A 13,252-nucleotide genomic window follows, 5' to 3' on the forward strand; every position below is an offset into this window, starting at 1 on the left:
TGGATGCTGAGACAGAACAGTCTAGCCACCCAGAAGAAGAAACTGGCTATATATAAGGACGCTATTTAGGTACGTAACTGCAGAAAAGTAAGAAAGGCAGCTTCAGTGAGTAAGGTTTGTTTGATATACATACAAATATACCACATGCTCACTTCTACTACTGTTATAGTGGTGAGCAGTAATAATTTGAGAAATAACAATTGTATTCCATCTTTCTAAATGGGATATATTAATATAATTAAAATAAGTTAATCATAATCTGTTTTGTCAAATTGTATTTGGACTTTAGCATTACAAGTTCTTTAAATACTAAATTGTTGTAATTAAACTTTCATTTTCTTCTCAGCCTCTTAGTATCCTTGTAAATAAAGAGCTAGTTCTGTTGTCAACACTGAGTTCTTAGTTACCTTAGAAGAATATCTTCTGCAGTTCCCTACAGACACTAAATCAAATTCAGTACATAAGTCTTCTGTCATCACAATTCTGTCTATAACCATTTATTCCAAAAAATATCTTTTAGTCTGTTTTTCTATTTAGCATTAAGGGATTTTTAAGATAACACTAGAAGCTGTTTACATATAACAAATTATTATGGAACCAAATTTCATATGATGTTTCTGAATAGTAATATTTCTAGACTCCTCAGGAGAACCATTAGACTTAGAAAACTAATTATGACTACTATAACATATAACATTTCTCTAACTTAAAGAAAATTATATTTTTAAAATGATACATTTAGATTTCTTATAACTAAAACAAACAATGTAGGCATACTTACTGATTTATTTTAAATCTTCCATATATTACTCTATACATTGTTTCTTAAAGGGGGATCTCCTTACAAAAATTGCTCTTGATGAAATAATGGATTATGATACATCTTTCATATGTTAACCCAGTCTAGTCATGTGAAAAAAAAATCATACAAATCCCAATTGAGGGACATTCTAAAAATACCTATACCTGAAAAATACCTCAAAACTCTCAAGGTCATCAAAAACAAGGAATGTCAAAGAAACTGCCAAGCCAAGAGGATCCTAAGAAGGCATGAATAATAAATATACTGTGTTATCCTCAATGGGATCTTAAAAGAGATAAAGACATTAGGGAAAAACTAAGAATCTAATGCATCAAATTTAATAAAAATTATCTTTTTTTTTTTTTTTTTGCTAGTTGTGACAAATGTATCAGGCCAACGTAAGATGTTAAAAATAAGAGAAACTGGATGTGGATATACAGGGACTCTATTATCTTTACAATAACTATGTAATTCTAAAGCTGCTCTATTAAAAAATACTAAAAATAAATCTACAAAATCTTCTAAATAAAAAATTTAAAAATATCAAAATATGTGTATGATGTTATTGTTAAAGTTACCAACATATAGATGGAGAATATGATTACTAAAGAAGTAATATATTTAAAATTTTATCTAACAAAATATATTTCTAATGGATTACAGTGGTTTATGTACACATCCATTTTAGAGGAAAAAAACAAGTGAAAAGAGATATGTATCTAACCTCTGAAATACAGAACATAACTAAGAATTAATTTGATTGTTCTATTACACTAATAATTTTTCCAGGTTTCTATCATCGCATTATCCACATTTACTTTATGTTATATACATGTATATTGCTTCTAATAATATATGTTTCAACATCTGAGAAGGGTGTATTTTACAACTTTGTATTCCAGCATCTAACATAATGCATGGTTTGTTAGTCAAACAATATTTATTGAAATAATGACCAAATGAATAAATAAGGACAGATTTTATAAGCGTATAGCAATAGAAATAATATCAAAACATGATCAGATAGGACTACAGAATAATTTAAGTTGTCAGGAAGCAAACACATTTGATTGAAAATGTCAAAAATATTTTTTATTATGGCTACTGCCTTGCAAAAATCATATAAGATGGTTTTTTAAATTAATACAATAAATCAAACCAACATAATTTTTAAAAAAGGAAATTGAGATCAAGAAAAAATGTATTCATGGGGCGCCTGGGTGGCACAGCGGTTAAGCATCTGCCTTCGGCTCAGGGCGTGATCCTGGCGTTACGGGATCAAGCCCCACATCAGGATCCCCCGCTATGAGCCTGCTTCTTCCTCTCCCACTCCCCCTGCTTGTGTTCCCTCTCTCTCTGGCTGTCTCTATCTCTGTCAAATAAATAAATAAAATCTTTAAAAAAAAAGAAAAAGAAAAAATGTATTCAAAAAAAGTAACATGGGTGTGTGCATCAAATTAGCAGATAAAAATATGATATTTAAATGTTTTTATATCTTCCAAAAATCATCTGCAAATATATGTTCAAGATTTTTATTAGGTGATTCAATTCAGAGACATAGTATTTTAAAAGTTTGAAATCAATTATGTAAAGACAACATTTGCTAAGAATACATTACATACAATGCAAAAAACAGTGAAAAACATTCTTATGAGTACTGATAGAGCAAGATCTATGTCATGTATTAAATATATCTTTACATGTATCCTTGTAAATAACACAATGGCAACTTTCACAAGATAATTTTTATGCTGTTTTAACATGTAGGCATAGGACATTGCTTCAAAGTGCAATTCAGCCAAAGTAAGCAAACCAGAAGTCAATAGGAATTAGAGCAAGGATTTACTTTACATGACTTGGATGAATCTAGCAATAGAATTTACAGTATCAGGAAAAATGGTTGGATTTAATGTTTTAGGTATTCTATAAATACTAGTCATCTCAGCAGTGCTTTTGAAAGGCATTGGGAGATAGTTACTGACAATCTATATAAAATACAACTACTCTATGTTGCTATTTCATGAATAATCAGGTACTTTAACCATTAGCTGATATGAAACCACATAAGCTGATATTCTCTTATAAAAATTAAGGAGTCTAAAAGACACATTCAATTAGAAAAAGATAAATACTGTGAAGATTAAAATTTTCTCCAAAAATGTATTATGGGTTTACTTTAAAATTAAGACATGTGGAATGCTAATAACCTTGATTTCTATGTCATAGATCAAAGAGAAATGAATTTATCCTGGAAATATAATAAAACAGGTGAATAAAACAATGAACTCAGACATTAAAAATTCTCACTAAAGTGTCCACAAAACATCAGCCTATAATCAATGTAATTTCCACTATAATCTTTAAAATAAGAGAATTTGAAAATTATTCATCTAGGTAAGTAAATACGTTGTTTTTTCTATATGATATTATTAACCTTAACCTTGTTATATGTTGGACATCTGTGAAAAATTATTACATTGATTTTAGAATAGCATAGACTCTTTTGTGGATGCTGTTAAAGAAGAATGGGGTAGTCAAGCAAGACAATTTATGAAAAGAATATCATTTATATATATATATATAACTATTTCCTTATGGAAGATCATATGATCAGTTCATCCTAAAGTGGCAGCAAGTTTTCAGGAATTAAAGAATAGGAACTACAATTTATTAGTTTTAATTTCCCAGAAATTAGTCTGATTTAAAAAAAAATTACTACCAACTCTGATCCTTGCAATCAGATCCTGTCTCTTTTACTGGGACACCTACGACTCAATCTGTAACTTGGCACACTTGAATTATCGAAGGAGAATACACACACACAATCAATTAAAGAAAGCACAAATGAGGATAGTATTGTCTTCTTGTGGTATGCATTATAAAACTGTTCTTATAGCTTTGTCGTTACTATTGTGTATTTATCTGTGCTTCCTACTGGAAGGGGTTCTATAAGACATGAGACTATTTCTCATTACATTTCTTCTAGGCACTTGGCACAAAATCTGACAATTTTAAGCCCTCAATAAATGTTTCCTAAATTCAAAACAAATCCTTCTGTCCTGTGAATTTCATTTCATGAATATACTTATAATCTGTTTGCCCCTCTCTACCCCAATTACTACAGTCTCCACTGTGACTCTGCCTCTTCTGGTCTTACTTCTTTTCAATCTCTTCTCTGTTTTGCAACCAGAGTGATTTTCTAACCGGCATCTTTTATCTTCCAATCCTATAGGTAAGAATCTTCAGTGGCTCACTAACGCTCTTGGGATAAAGTTAATTTTTTTTCAATCACAATCTACAATTTTTCATCTAGCCACCTAGCTAACGTTACCAGTTTAATCTTATACCTACTATTGCACCTCTGTACTCCAGACATATCAAACCACTTTCATGTTCTTGAACATCTCATTCATTCCATTTATTTACTTCTAAAGATTGTGCTATCTTTTCTGTCTGAAACACCCTCCCCTTAAACTATACCTGGCTAACACCAGTCCATTCTTCATGTCTTCATGTCTAGATATCTGTAAGATAAAAGAGTAGGTACGAACACAATAAAACTTTATAAAAAGGAAAGCAGGGACTTCCAGTTTCCAGTTCCACCTGAGGACTGCTTGGAAGTCATCAATATCTCTCCTAATAACATGTGAAAAGCTGAAGAGACTGAAAATCCAACTCTTTTGGGATCTGTAAGAGGAGGGGAAGAGACAGGGAAAACTGCCTCCCCAAGACTGGAGAGATAGGTGAATAGAGAGAATCACAGATTCGGATGTGCTTCTTCTTCTATTTTCTCAAAGAACTGTGTAACATTTCCTAAAAGTTAGAATTCATCAATGAAGTAATAGTGTGGAGATTTCTTTAAAGTTTTCAGAAGGTGGCCAAAAGGTACAGCCTTCCAGCTGGATTTAGTTTCCAAAAGTCTTGATTTATAATTTATTTGTTAAGTTATTTTTATGATTTTGTTCCTGTGAAATACATTGAGAGTTATGTCCCAGCCTGTGACTTATCTAAGCAAATGACTTACCTAAACAAACATCCCATGGGTACCTGAAAGAATATGTAGACTTCATTTGTTGCAGATTTTATTCTATAGTTATTAGATCAATTCACATGTCACACAGGTTTTCTGTATCTGTTTTTTTCCCCTAATTGTTCTTTTTCTGAGAAAGGGATGGTAAACTTTTAGTATATTTTTGGATTTGTCTATCCCTTTAGTTCTATGAGCTTTATCATGTATACTGAAACTTTACTAATAGGCAAATACATATTTATAATTGCAATGTCTTTATGAAGAATCAATTTCACCAATTTTAATTGTCATTTCATATCTCTGGTAATACTCTATCTTGAAGTCTACTTGGCCAAACATTAATATGCTTTTTTATGTTTAATTTGGTCATGGTATATGTTTTGCCACCTTCTTACTTTCAACTAGTCTCCCTATATTTACAGTGCATTTATGATTGATAGGACACAGCTGGGCTTATAAAAAAAAAATTCCAGGATAACAATCTCTTCCTTGTAATCAGTGTTTAGTCTATTTACCTGTAATGTAATGGTCAATGAAGTTGGTTTTAAGTCTTTCATTTTACTGTTTTTCACTTGTCCTGTTCTTTCCTGACTTCTGCTGAGATGATCAAAATTTTACTACTCCATGCCATCTCTTCTATTAGCTTTATGATTATATATCTTTGTACATAAATTTCATTGCTGTAGATAGCATAATATATATCCTTAATGCAGTCTACCTTGAATTAACACTATTTCACATATAAGAAATCACATTATAATGTCATTTATTCACCTTCCCATTTCCTACTTGCTTTATTATTTCTACATTATTTTAATCCAGGAAAATTTATTCCTGTGGCAGAAGTCAGAAGGAAGGGGAATAAAAGCAGTATGGTCTCATATTAATGACATACCTTTAGGAAAGTGGCTATATCTGCTGAATAGGTGATATGATCAAAGAAAAGAACCATAGGCTTTGTATTTAGTAACAGCTTATTTATGTAGCATTGTGGTATCTTTAAAATTATTTTAAATATCAAATATGTTAAAGGAATAATGTCAGAAAAAGTGAGTTATATCTACTTTTACTGATATAGGAAAAATGCCCATGTATATTAAGTACTAGAACACTGCAACAAATATGTATTTCATGCTTGAATATGCATAGAAAGAGACTGGAAATACATACCAAACTATTAACTGCAATTATTGTTAATAGAATTTTAAGAAACTCTTATTTTTAAAATAACATATTTCTCTATTTTTTTTGGATTTCCTACCATTGAATTAATAAAAATACGATTTAAAAATTAGAGTAAAATCAAAGACAAACAAGGGTGCCTGGGTGGCGCAGTTAGTTAAGCAACCTACTCTTGGTTTCAGTTCAGGTCATGATCTCAGGATCCTAGAATCCAGCCCCACGTCGGGCTCTGTGCTCAGCACAAGTCTGCTTGTCCCTCTTGCTCTACTTCTCCCATCGCTCGCACTCTCTCTTTCACTCTGTCTCTCTCTCAAGGAAAAAATAAAAATCTTTAAAAAAAAATCAAAGATAAGCAGAAAACAATAAGAAAGTAGAGAAAAGAGAATGACAAAAATAAAACCAAATCACTATTACAAATATATTTTAGAATATTGAGTTTTTTAGTGTGTTTATAGTCTAAATATCTAGAGCCAGTAAAGATAAAGGTTTTCAAGGATAGAAGAAACATTTCATATCGTCTGTAGTGTTTGTCCAGAAGATGTCAGTAAGGAATGATTTCCAGTTCACTGACCAATTCTGATTTTGTCCAACCCATCACTTCTGTGACTAGAAGTAGAAGACATCAGAATGTTATTTTATTTGGAAATTAGATTGTGGAGAGAAAGAAAAATTAGGGAATTCTTACTTAATGGCTTCTACTTAGTAAATGAAAAGTCTAGTTTATTTACAGAGGCTGAAGTTAATTTGATAGAGGACTTAATGAAATAGATAAGGATCTGGAATAATTAATAAGGAGAAAAAGAAAAGTAAAATAGCAATCAGCAATGAGTCAATTATGAGTCTGGCATTCCACTTTTAAATGACCTAATTTTTCTGGTGCATTCTCTGGGCCCATAGAAGGCACTATTATTCCATATTCAGATTTTCGTTTCAACCTTTTCACATCCTTCTGTGTTTTCTTTCTTCTACCTGTTCTGGTCCCTACCTTCTCTTCCTGGACATTCTGTGTTAATATTTCCCAATATGAACCTCCTACTAAGAGCGTTTTAAGAAAAAAAGGTAAAATTGAAATACTACGGCCAATAAGTAATAGCAAGCTACATGTCTATTTCCCCAAGGATTATAATTCACACGTATTGTGGCCAATAGAATATATATTGCCTGCTCACTTGCTTACTCTTTTAATGTTGTTAGAGAGCAGAGGGGGTCTTGCCCTTTGAACCTGCCTCAAATTAGATAAAAGTATTGTTACTGGCTGTTACCAAGGCTTATCCCTGTCAAGGAATGTAGTAAAATTCCTTCTAACATCTCTTCTGTTAAAAACAGTTGCTCCAAGTGTATCTGAAACATACTTAAGTCTCCCAGAATAGGCTGGAGGAAGAATTGTTAAGAGGTGAAAAAAATAAAAATAAATCCCATCAGCTTAAATAATTGTTAGTATTTTATTAACAATAATATTCTAGGCAGAATAAGTATGATATATGTCCATTAATAATTCTCCATATCCTAGCATCCTGACTACTATGAGACAAAAGTCGTCCTAGCCCAACTATGTTAGTCTTCTCTGATTTTGATAAGATTCTAAAATACCATCCTCCTCTTTGTTTTACCTATGCACCTTACTAATTTCAAACCAATCCTCTCAATTAAGAACATAGAGCTGAACTAATTTTTCTAATTTTGACCTCATTGCTTCCACTGGGATGCAAATTCTATTTTTCACCTCTTGGTGGAAGTTGGCCAGTGATTTAACAGTGGGAAATTAAGCTATCGTGGACTATAGTCTTAGCCCTTGAGCTAATAAGTGGGGCAAAACCAGGTGAGGTCTCAGGGCATGTTCAATTGTTTATAAAGGAGAAAGCACACAAAAAGGGAGATCCTTCTATGATTATCTTTTCTAAATGCTTTACCACCTGACCTTGTATATTCATTTATTCATTAATGCCACTAATATTTAATGAATAACTGCCATGCAGCTTTCTAAGCAATGAATAAGACATGCAAAGTCCTGATTTCATGAGTATGAGACGGGCAATATATAAGTAAGCAAATATACAATATCAGGTAGTAAAAACTTACGGATTATAACAAACTATATATACTTTGTTATATATTGCTTTAAAATATCAGTTCAGTCTAGATTTAAAAAGTCTCATGACAATATATTAAGATTAAATCTTTAAAAACGCAAGACTTTTAGACAATTTGATCAGCCAGATCAATTGAATCTAGGAACGCCATTATATCCACTCAGAGCCAGGCTCCTTATTTTTGCATTCCTAAACTCAATCCCAAGGAAAATGATCAGTTATAGATTTGGATAATCAGTTTTAGATAGCAGCTTAGAACAAATCTTGTCATTCTATTTGATAACCCCCCCCAATTATAATGATGATAGGGATGCTTCTTGAAATTAAATTATATTACATTTAATTTGTTTTTAGCCACATTAGCTTGGTTTTCTCCTTTAACACAGGTTATATATGAATGTTCTACTGATGATCAGTCTATATTAGAATGGTCATTTCCCTTAATTTGACCCAATAAATTATCTTATGCAGCTAAAAAATAATTTAGAAATCACATCATGCTCTTATCTAATATGTTCATTGTCAACTAATAATCTCTACATATACTTAAGTAACTTTAACTTTCTAGGGTTCTTTTGTTTATTTTCCACATGAGATATTGCAGTTAGTTTTTCCAATCCCATGAAAAATACAGAATACAAAGGATTACATAAACTTTTAAAAATTTATTTCTAGTTTTAGACCCAGATTTCAAAATACTGAGATGCCTTTTATGCTTGAAACTGTTATACTGAATATTATCTATTTTTGCACTTTTGTTAAATGATCAATATCCCAATATATTGAGAAACATTAGTGATGACAAATTTCACAGACAGTATCCTGAACTCCTTCATCAGAAGTCATCCTGAATTATATCATTAATAAATTATTGATTCATATCAACCTGGAAGTTATCACTTGGTATCCTGAACACATACATAGCTGCTAATTAGTATGAGTAATGGTATTAGTCACAGTATGTGTATGGTGGGATGAACTTTACTATAACAAATCCTAGAGAGACTATCTAAAGAAGTGCCAATTAACCAAGTCCCAAAAAGCTAGGAGGAACCACTCCTGCTCTATTATAGTGGTCTGTGGATTTGTGATGGCAGCTGAGTACCAGGGACTCTGAGAGGAGCTTCGGGATAGTGTGGCAGGTATAGAATATCAGTAGTTTATATTTCCAAGCATTTGGAAGTATAGAACTTTGCTAAATAATATAGAAAATGTTGAAAATCTTTGGCCACACATTCCCTTCCCTGATAATGAGCTGAACACATGTTGACCCCTGCCCATTATCACCTATTCTCTGCCTGCTCTTTTGCATGTACCCATTCCCCGTCCCCCGCCAACCTCTCTCTATAAAACTGTTGGTGTCCATTCTATGGGCAGAGAGGTCAGTTGTTAAGGCTTGAGCCTGCCACCTCCCCCAGCTCCTGCCACCCAAAATAAATTTCTCCCTTTCTCTTTTCCAAACGCTCCTCTCTTCAGTTATTGGCTTCTCTTGCAATGAGTTTATCCAAGTTTGTTCAGCAATTCTGTTGGCAAACCGAGCCAGGAGTTTTGCTTTCAATTTGTCCAGTCCCCTCAGGATTCCTCAGGACAGAACGGTTGGCCTCCACAGTGCCAGGGCTTACCTCTTCATTTCCTGACTTAGCAGGTATGCCAGGATCATTTGGAAACTCTGTGTGTGTGTGTGTGTGTGTGTGTGTGTGTGTGTGTGTATGAGCTACCCCAATCTTTTCAGTCTGTGGTTTTAAAACATTCTAAAATGTATTATTATATCTTTCTATATAAATGCAGAGTAAACAGATATACAGTAAACAAATATAAATTTTCAATTTTGATGATTTCTCACCTTCAACCCTTTCTCCATTCTGCTTAGAATTTCTAAACATACATGTTCTCATCCACCTGCAGTTATAGACATTTATCACTGAAATTAAAACTATATTCCAAAGAAACTAAGAGTCATTCGATTTTACCTAGTATTTAATACAACAGTTACTCTATCAGAAACTGGACTACAGACTGGGAATACAATGATGAATGAAGTATGTCCATGAAGAAGTTCACAATTAAGCAGAGAAAGGTGAAGCAAATTGATATGAGACTTTAGTGGTCCAGGGAGAAAAACTCTGAAACTTATAATCTTGAGTAAATCTTTGATAGCCACATTAAAATGTTTTTCTTTCTACCTTCTTTGTATTATATCATGCAGAAAAATAGGGTCCATTTAGTATGAATTTCCACTTCCTAAACTTCATTATTTTATAAGATTGTTAGAAATTTGTATATACAATGGCATATTAAAATCATGATCCTAACAGCAAAGAATTAAATCCAACATAATGTATTGAATATTTTCAAAATTTTTTTGTAATAAAACATAGTAAACAACTAGATTCATCAAGCAATAACAAATTAATCAAATAAATTGTATTGTGATTCAATGTTAAAGTGAAAGGAAAATTTTCATAGCACGAGCATAATAAGTACAATACACCATCATGTTCTAAGTATAAAATTAGGAAATGCCAAATTCTTTTTTTTTTTTTAAAGATTTTATTTATTTATTTGACAGAGATAGAGACAACCAGCGAGAGAGGGAACACAAGCAGGGGGAGTGGGAGAGGAAGAAGCAGGCTCATAGCAGAGGAGCCTGACGTGGGGCTTGATCCCACAACGCCGGGATCACGCCCTGAGCCGAAGGCAGACGCTTAACCGCTGTGCCACCCAGGCGCCCCAGGAAATGCCAAATTCTGACTTCATTTTAGAGAAACCAACTTATAATAGAGGAAAATAAAGAATAAATTGAAACAAAAGTATATTTAAAAATTCCAACTCATTGTTTCAATTCAAATCCACTGAATATGATTATTCTTGCTACCTTTTTTTAACTTATTAATGCCAAGACATAGGTGTTGACAACAAATGTCATTATATTCACACAAGTTCAAAATCTGCATACATTTCTTGAATTCCATTTACTTTATAACTATATAGTATAAAGAGAAGAATTGATGATAGGTCTTTTTAAACTTAAATTTTTTAAAAACTTAAACCTTTTCTATTTGAAAAATCTTTGTTTTCCCTCTGCCACCCCCAAAATACAACTCTTTACATATTTTTCTGTGTAGTTATTCTTTGAAATAATTAGTTTTCTGTCTAATACGTGGCTGATAACATGTCATAATGTAGCTTGTCAAGTGCCAAATGCCTCTCCAAGTCATCCAAGCATTAGAAGGAAATTAAATCATTCATCTAGATACAATTTTGCATAAGTCAAGTTCAAGAACTCACAGAATAAATTTACAGTGTTAATGAAGACCATGTATAAAGGCAATACTAGTGGTATTTTTGTTATTCTAACATTAATAGAGATCAGCTATGTTAAGTTAGAACAAGTATTTAATAAGGGGGAGAAAGAATCTTGTATAAATACAAGATTTCAGCTTTTGTCATATACTTATATCCTTCATTATTCTGTCATTATTGTTATTATTAACCATTGCTTTTTCCTCACTTTAGTATTTTTTGGAGAAGCTTTAGTTTCACAGCAAAATTGAGAAGTACAGAGAGCATCTTTTCACATGTCTGTTAGCCAACCAAATATCTTCTTTGAAAAAATGTCTATTCATGTCTTCTGCCCATTTCTTAACTGGATTATTTGTTTTTTGGGGTGTTGAGTTGGATAAGTTCTTTATAGATTTCGGATGCTAACCCTTTATCAGATATGCCATTTGCAAATATCTTCTCCCATTCCAAAGGCTGCCTTTTAGTTTTAGTGATTGTTTCCTTTGCTGTGCAGAAGTTTTTTGTCTTGATGAAGTCGCAATAGTTCATTTTTGCTTTAGTTTCCCTTGCCTCTGGAGATGTGTCTAGTAAGAAGTTGCTACTGCCGATGTGAAATCAGGAAAATACAAATCAAAACTATAATGTGATATCACCTCACACCAGTCAGAATGGCTAAAATTAAAAACACAGGAAATAGATGTTGGCAAGGATTCAAAGAGGAGCCCTCTTATGCTGTTGGTGGGAATGCAAACTGGTGCAGCCACTCTGAAAAACAGCATGGAGTTTCCTCGAAAAGTTAAAAATAGAACTGCCCTAACACCCCACAACTATACTACTAGGTATTTACCCAAAGGATACAAAAATACTGATTTGAAGGGGTACATGCACCCAGTGTTTATAGCAGCATTATCAACAATAGCCAAACTACAGAAGAGCTCAAATATCCATCAACTGATGAATAGATAAAAAGGAGGTGGTAGTGTATACAATGTTGGAATGGAATTATATAATGGAATTATATAATGGAATATTACTCAACCATCAAAAAGAATGAAATCTTGCCATTTGCAACAACATGAATGGAGCTAGAGAGTATTATGCTAAGTGAAATAAGTCAGAGAAAGACCAATACCATATGATTTTACTCATATGTGGAACTTAAACAAAACAGATGAACATGGGGGGAACAAAGGAGAGAGGGGCAAACCATAAAACAGACTCTTAACAATAGAGAACAACGGAGGGTTGCTGGAGGGGAGGTGGTGAGGGATGGGCTAGGTGGGTGATGGGTATTAAGGAGGGCACTTGTTTTGATGAGCTCTGGGTATTATATGTGATGAATCTCTAAATTCTACTCCTGAAACTAAAATTACTCTGTATGCTAACTGAAATTTAAATTAAAACTTGAAACAAATAAACCAACAAAGAAATTACAGAGAGTTCCCATATACCACCCCCCCCATACACATAGACGAACAAACTCCCCTACTATAAATATTTGTACCACTCTGGTATTGGATGTTGCTCTGGAGGAGCCTGTATGTGGGGACAGAGGTAAATAGGAACTTGATTTTGATGCAGTTTTTTTTTTTAATACACAAACAGGCAATCTCTTATCTGCAACAACTCCTATATGGATGTAGAAAGCATTAATAGAAAGTTTAAAAATAATTTTTGTGTCACATGCAGTTTTTTAATGTCAAAGTATAAAATTAACAATGCTTACACTGCATGTAATTTTTGTTCAAAAATGTATAATAACTGCATCTTTCCAAAAAATAATTTTCATTGTTATTCTTCTCAATACTTTTGAAAATCTGAAAAACTAATAGGAAAACAATCTTCAATTATTACATTAAATATAAA

The sequence above is a fragment of the Ursus americanus genome, chromosome 10 (assembly GCF_024610735.1).
Source record: "Ursus americanus isolate L20-20 chromosome 10, mUrsAme1.1.p, whole genome shotgun sequence".
Classification (NCBI taxonomy): domain Eukaryota; kingdom Metazoa; phylum Chordata; class Mammalia; order Carnivora; family Ursidae; genus Ursus; species Ursus americanus.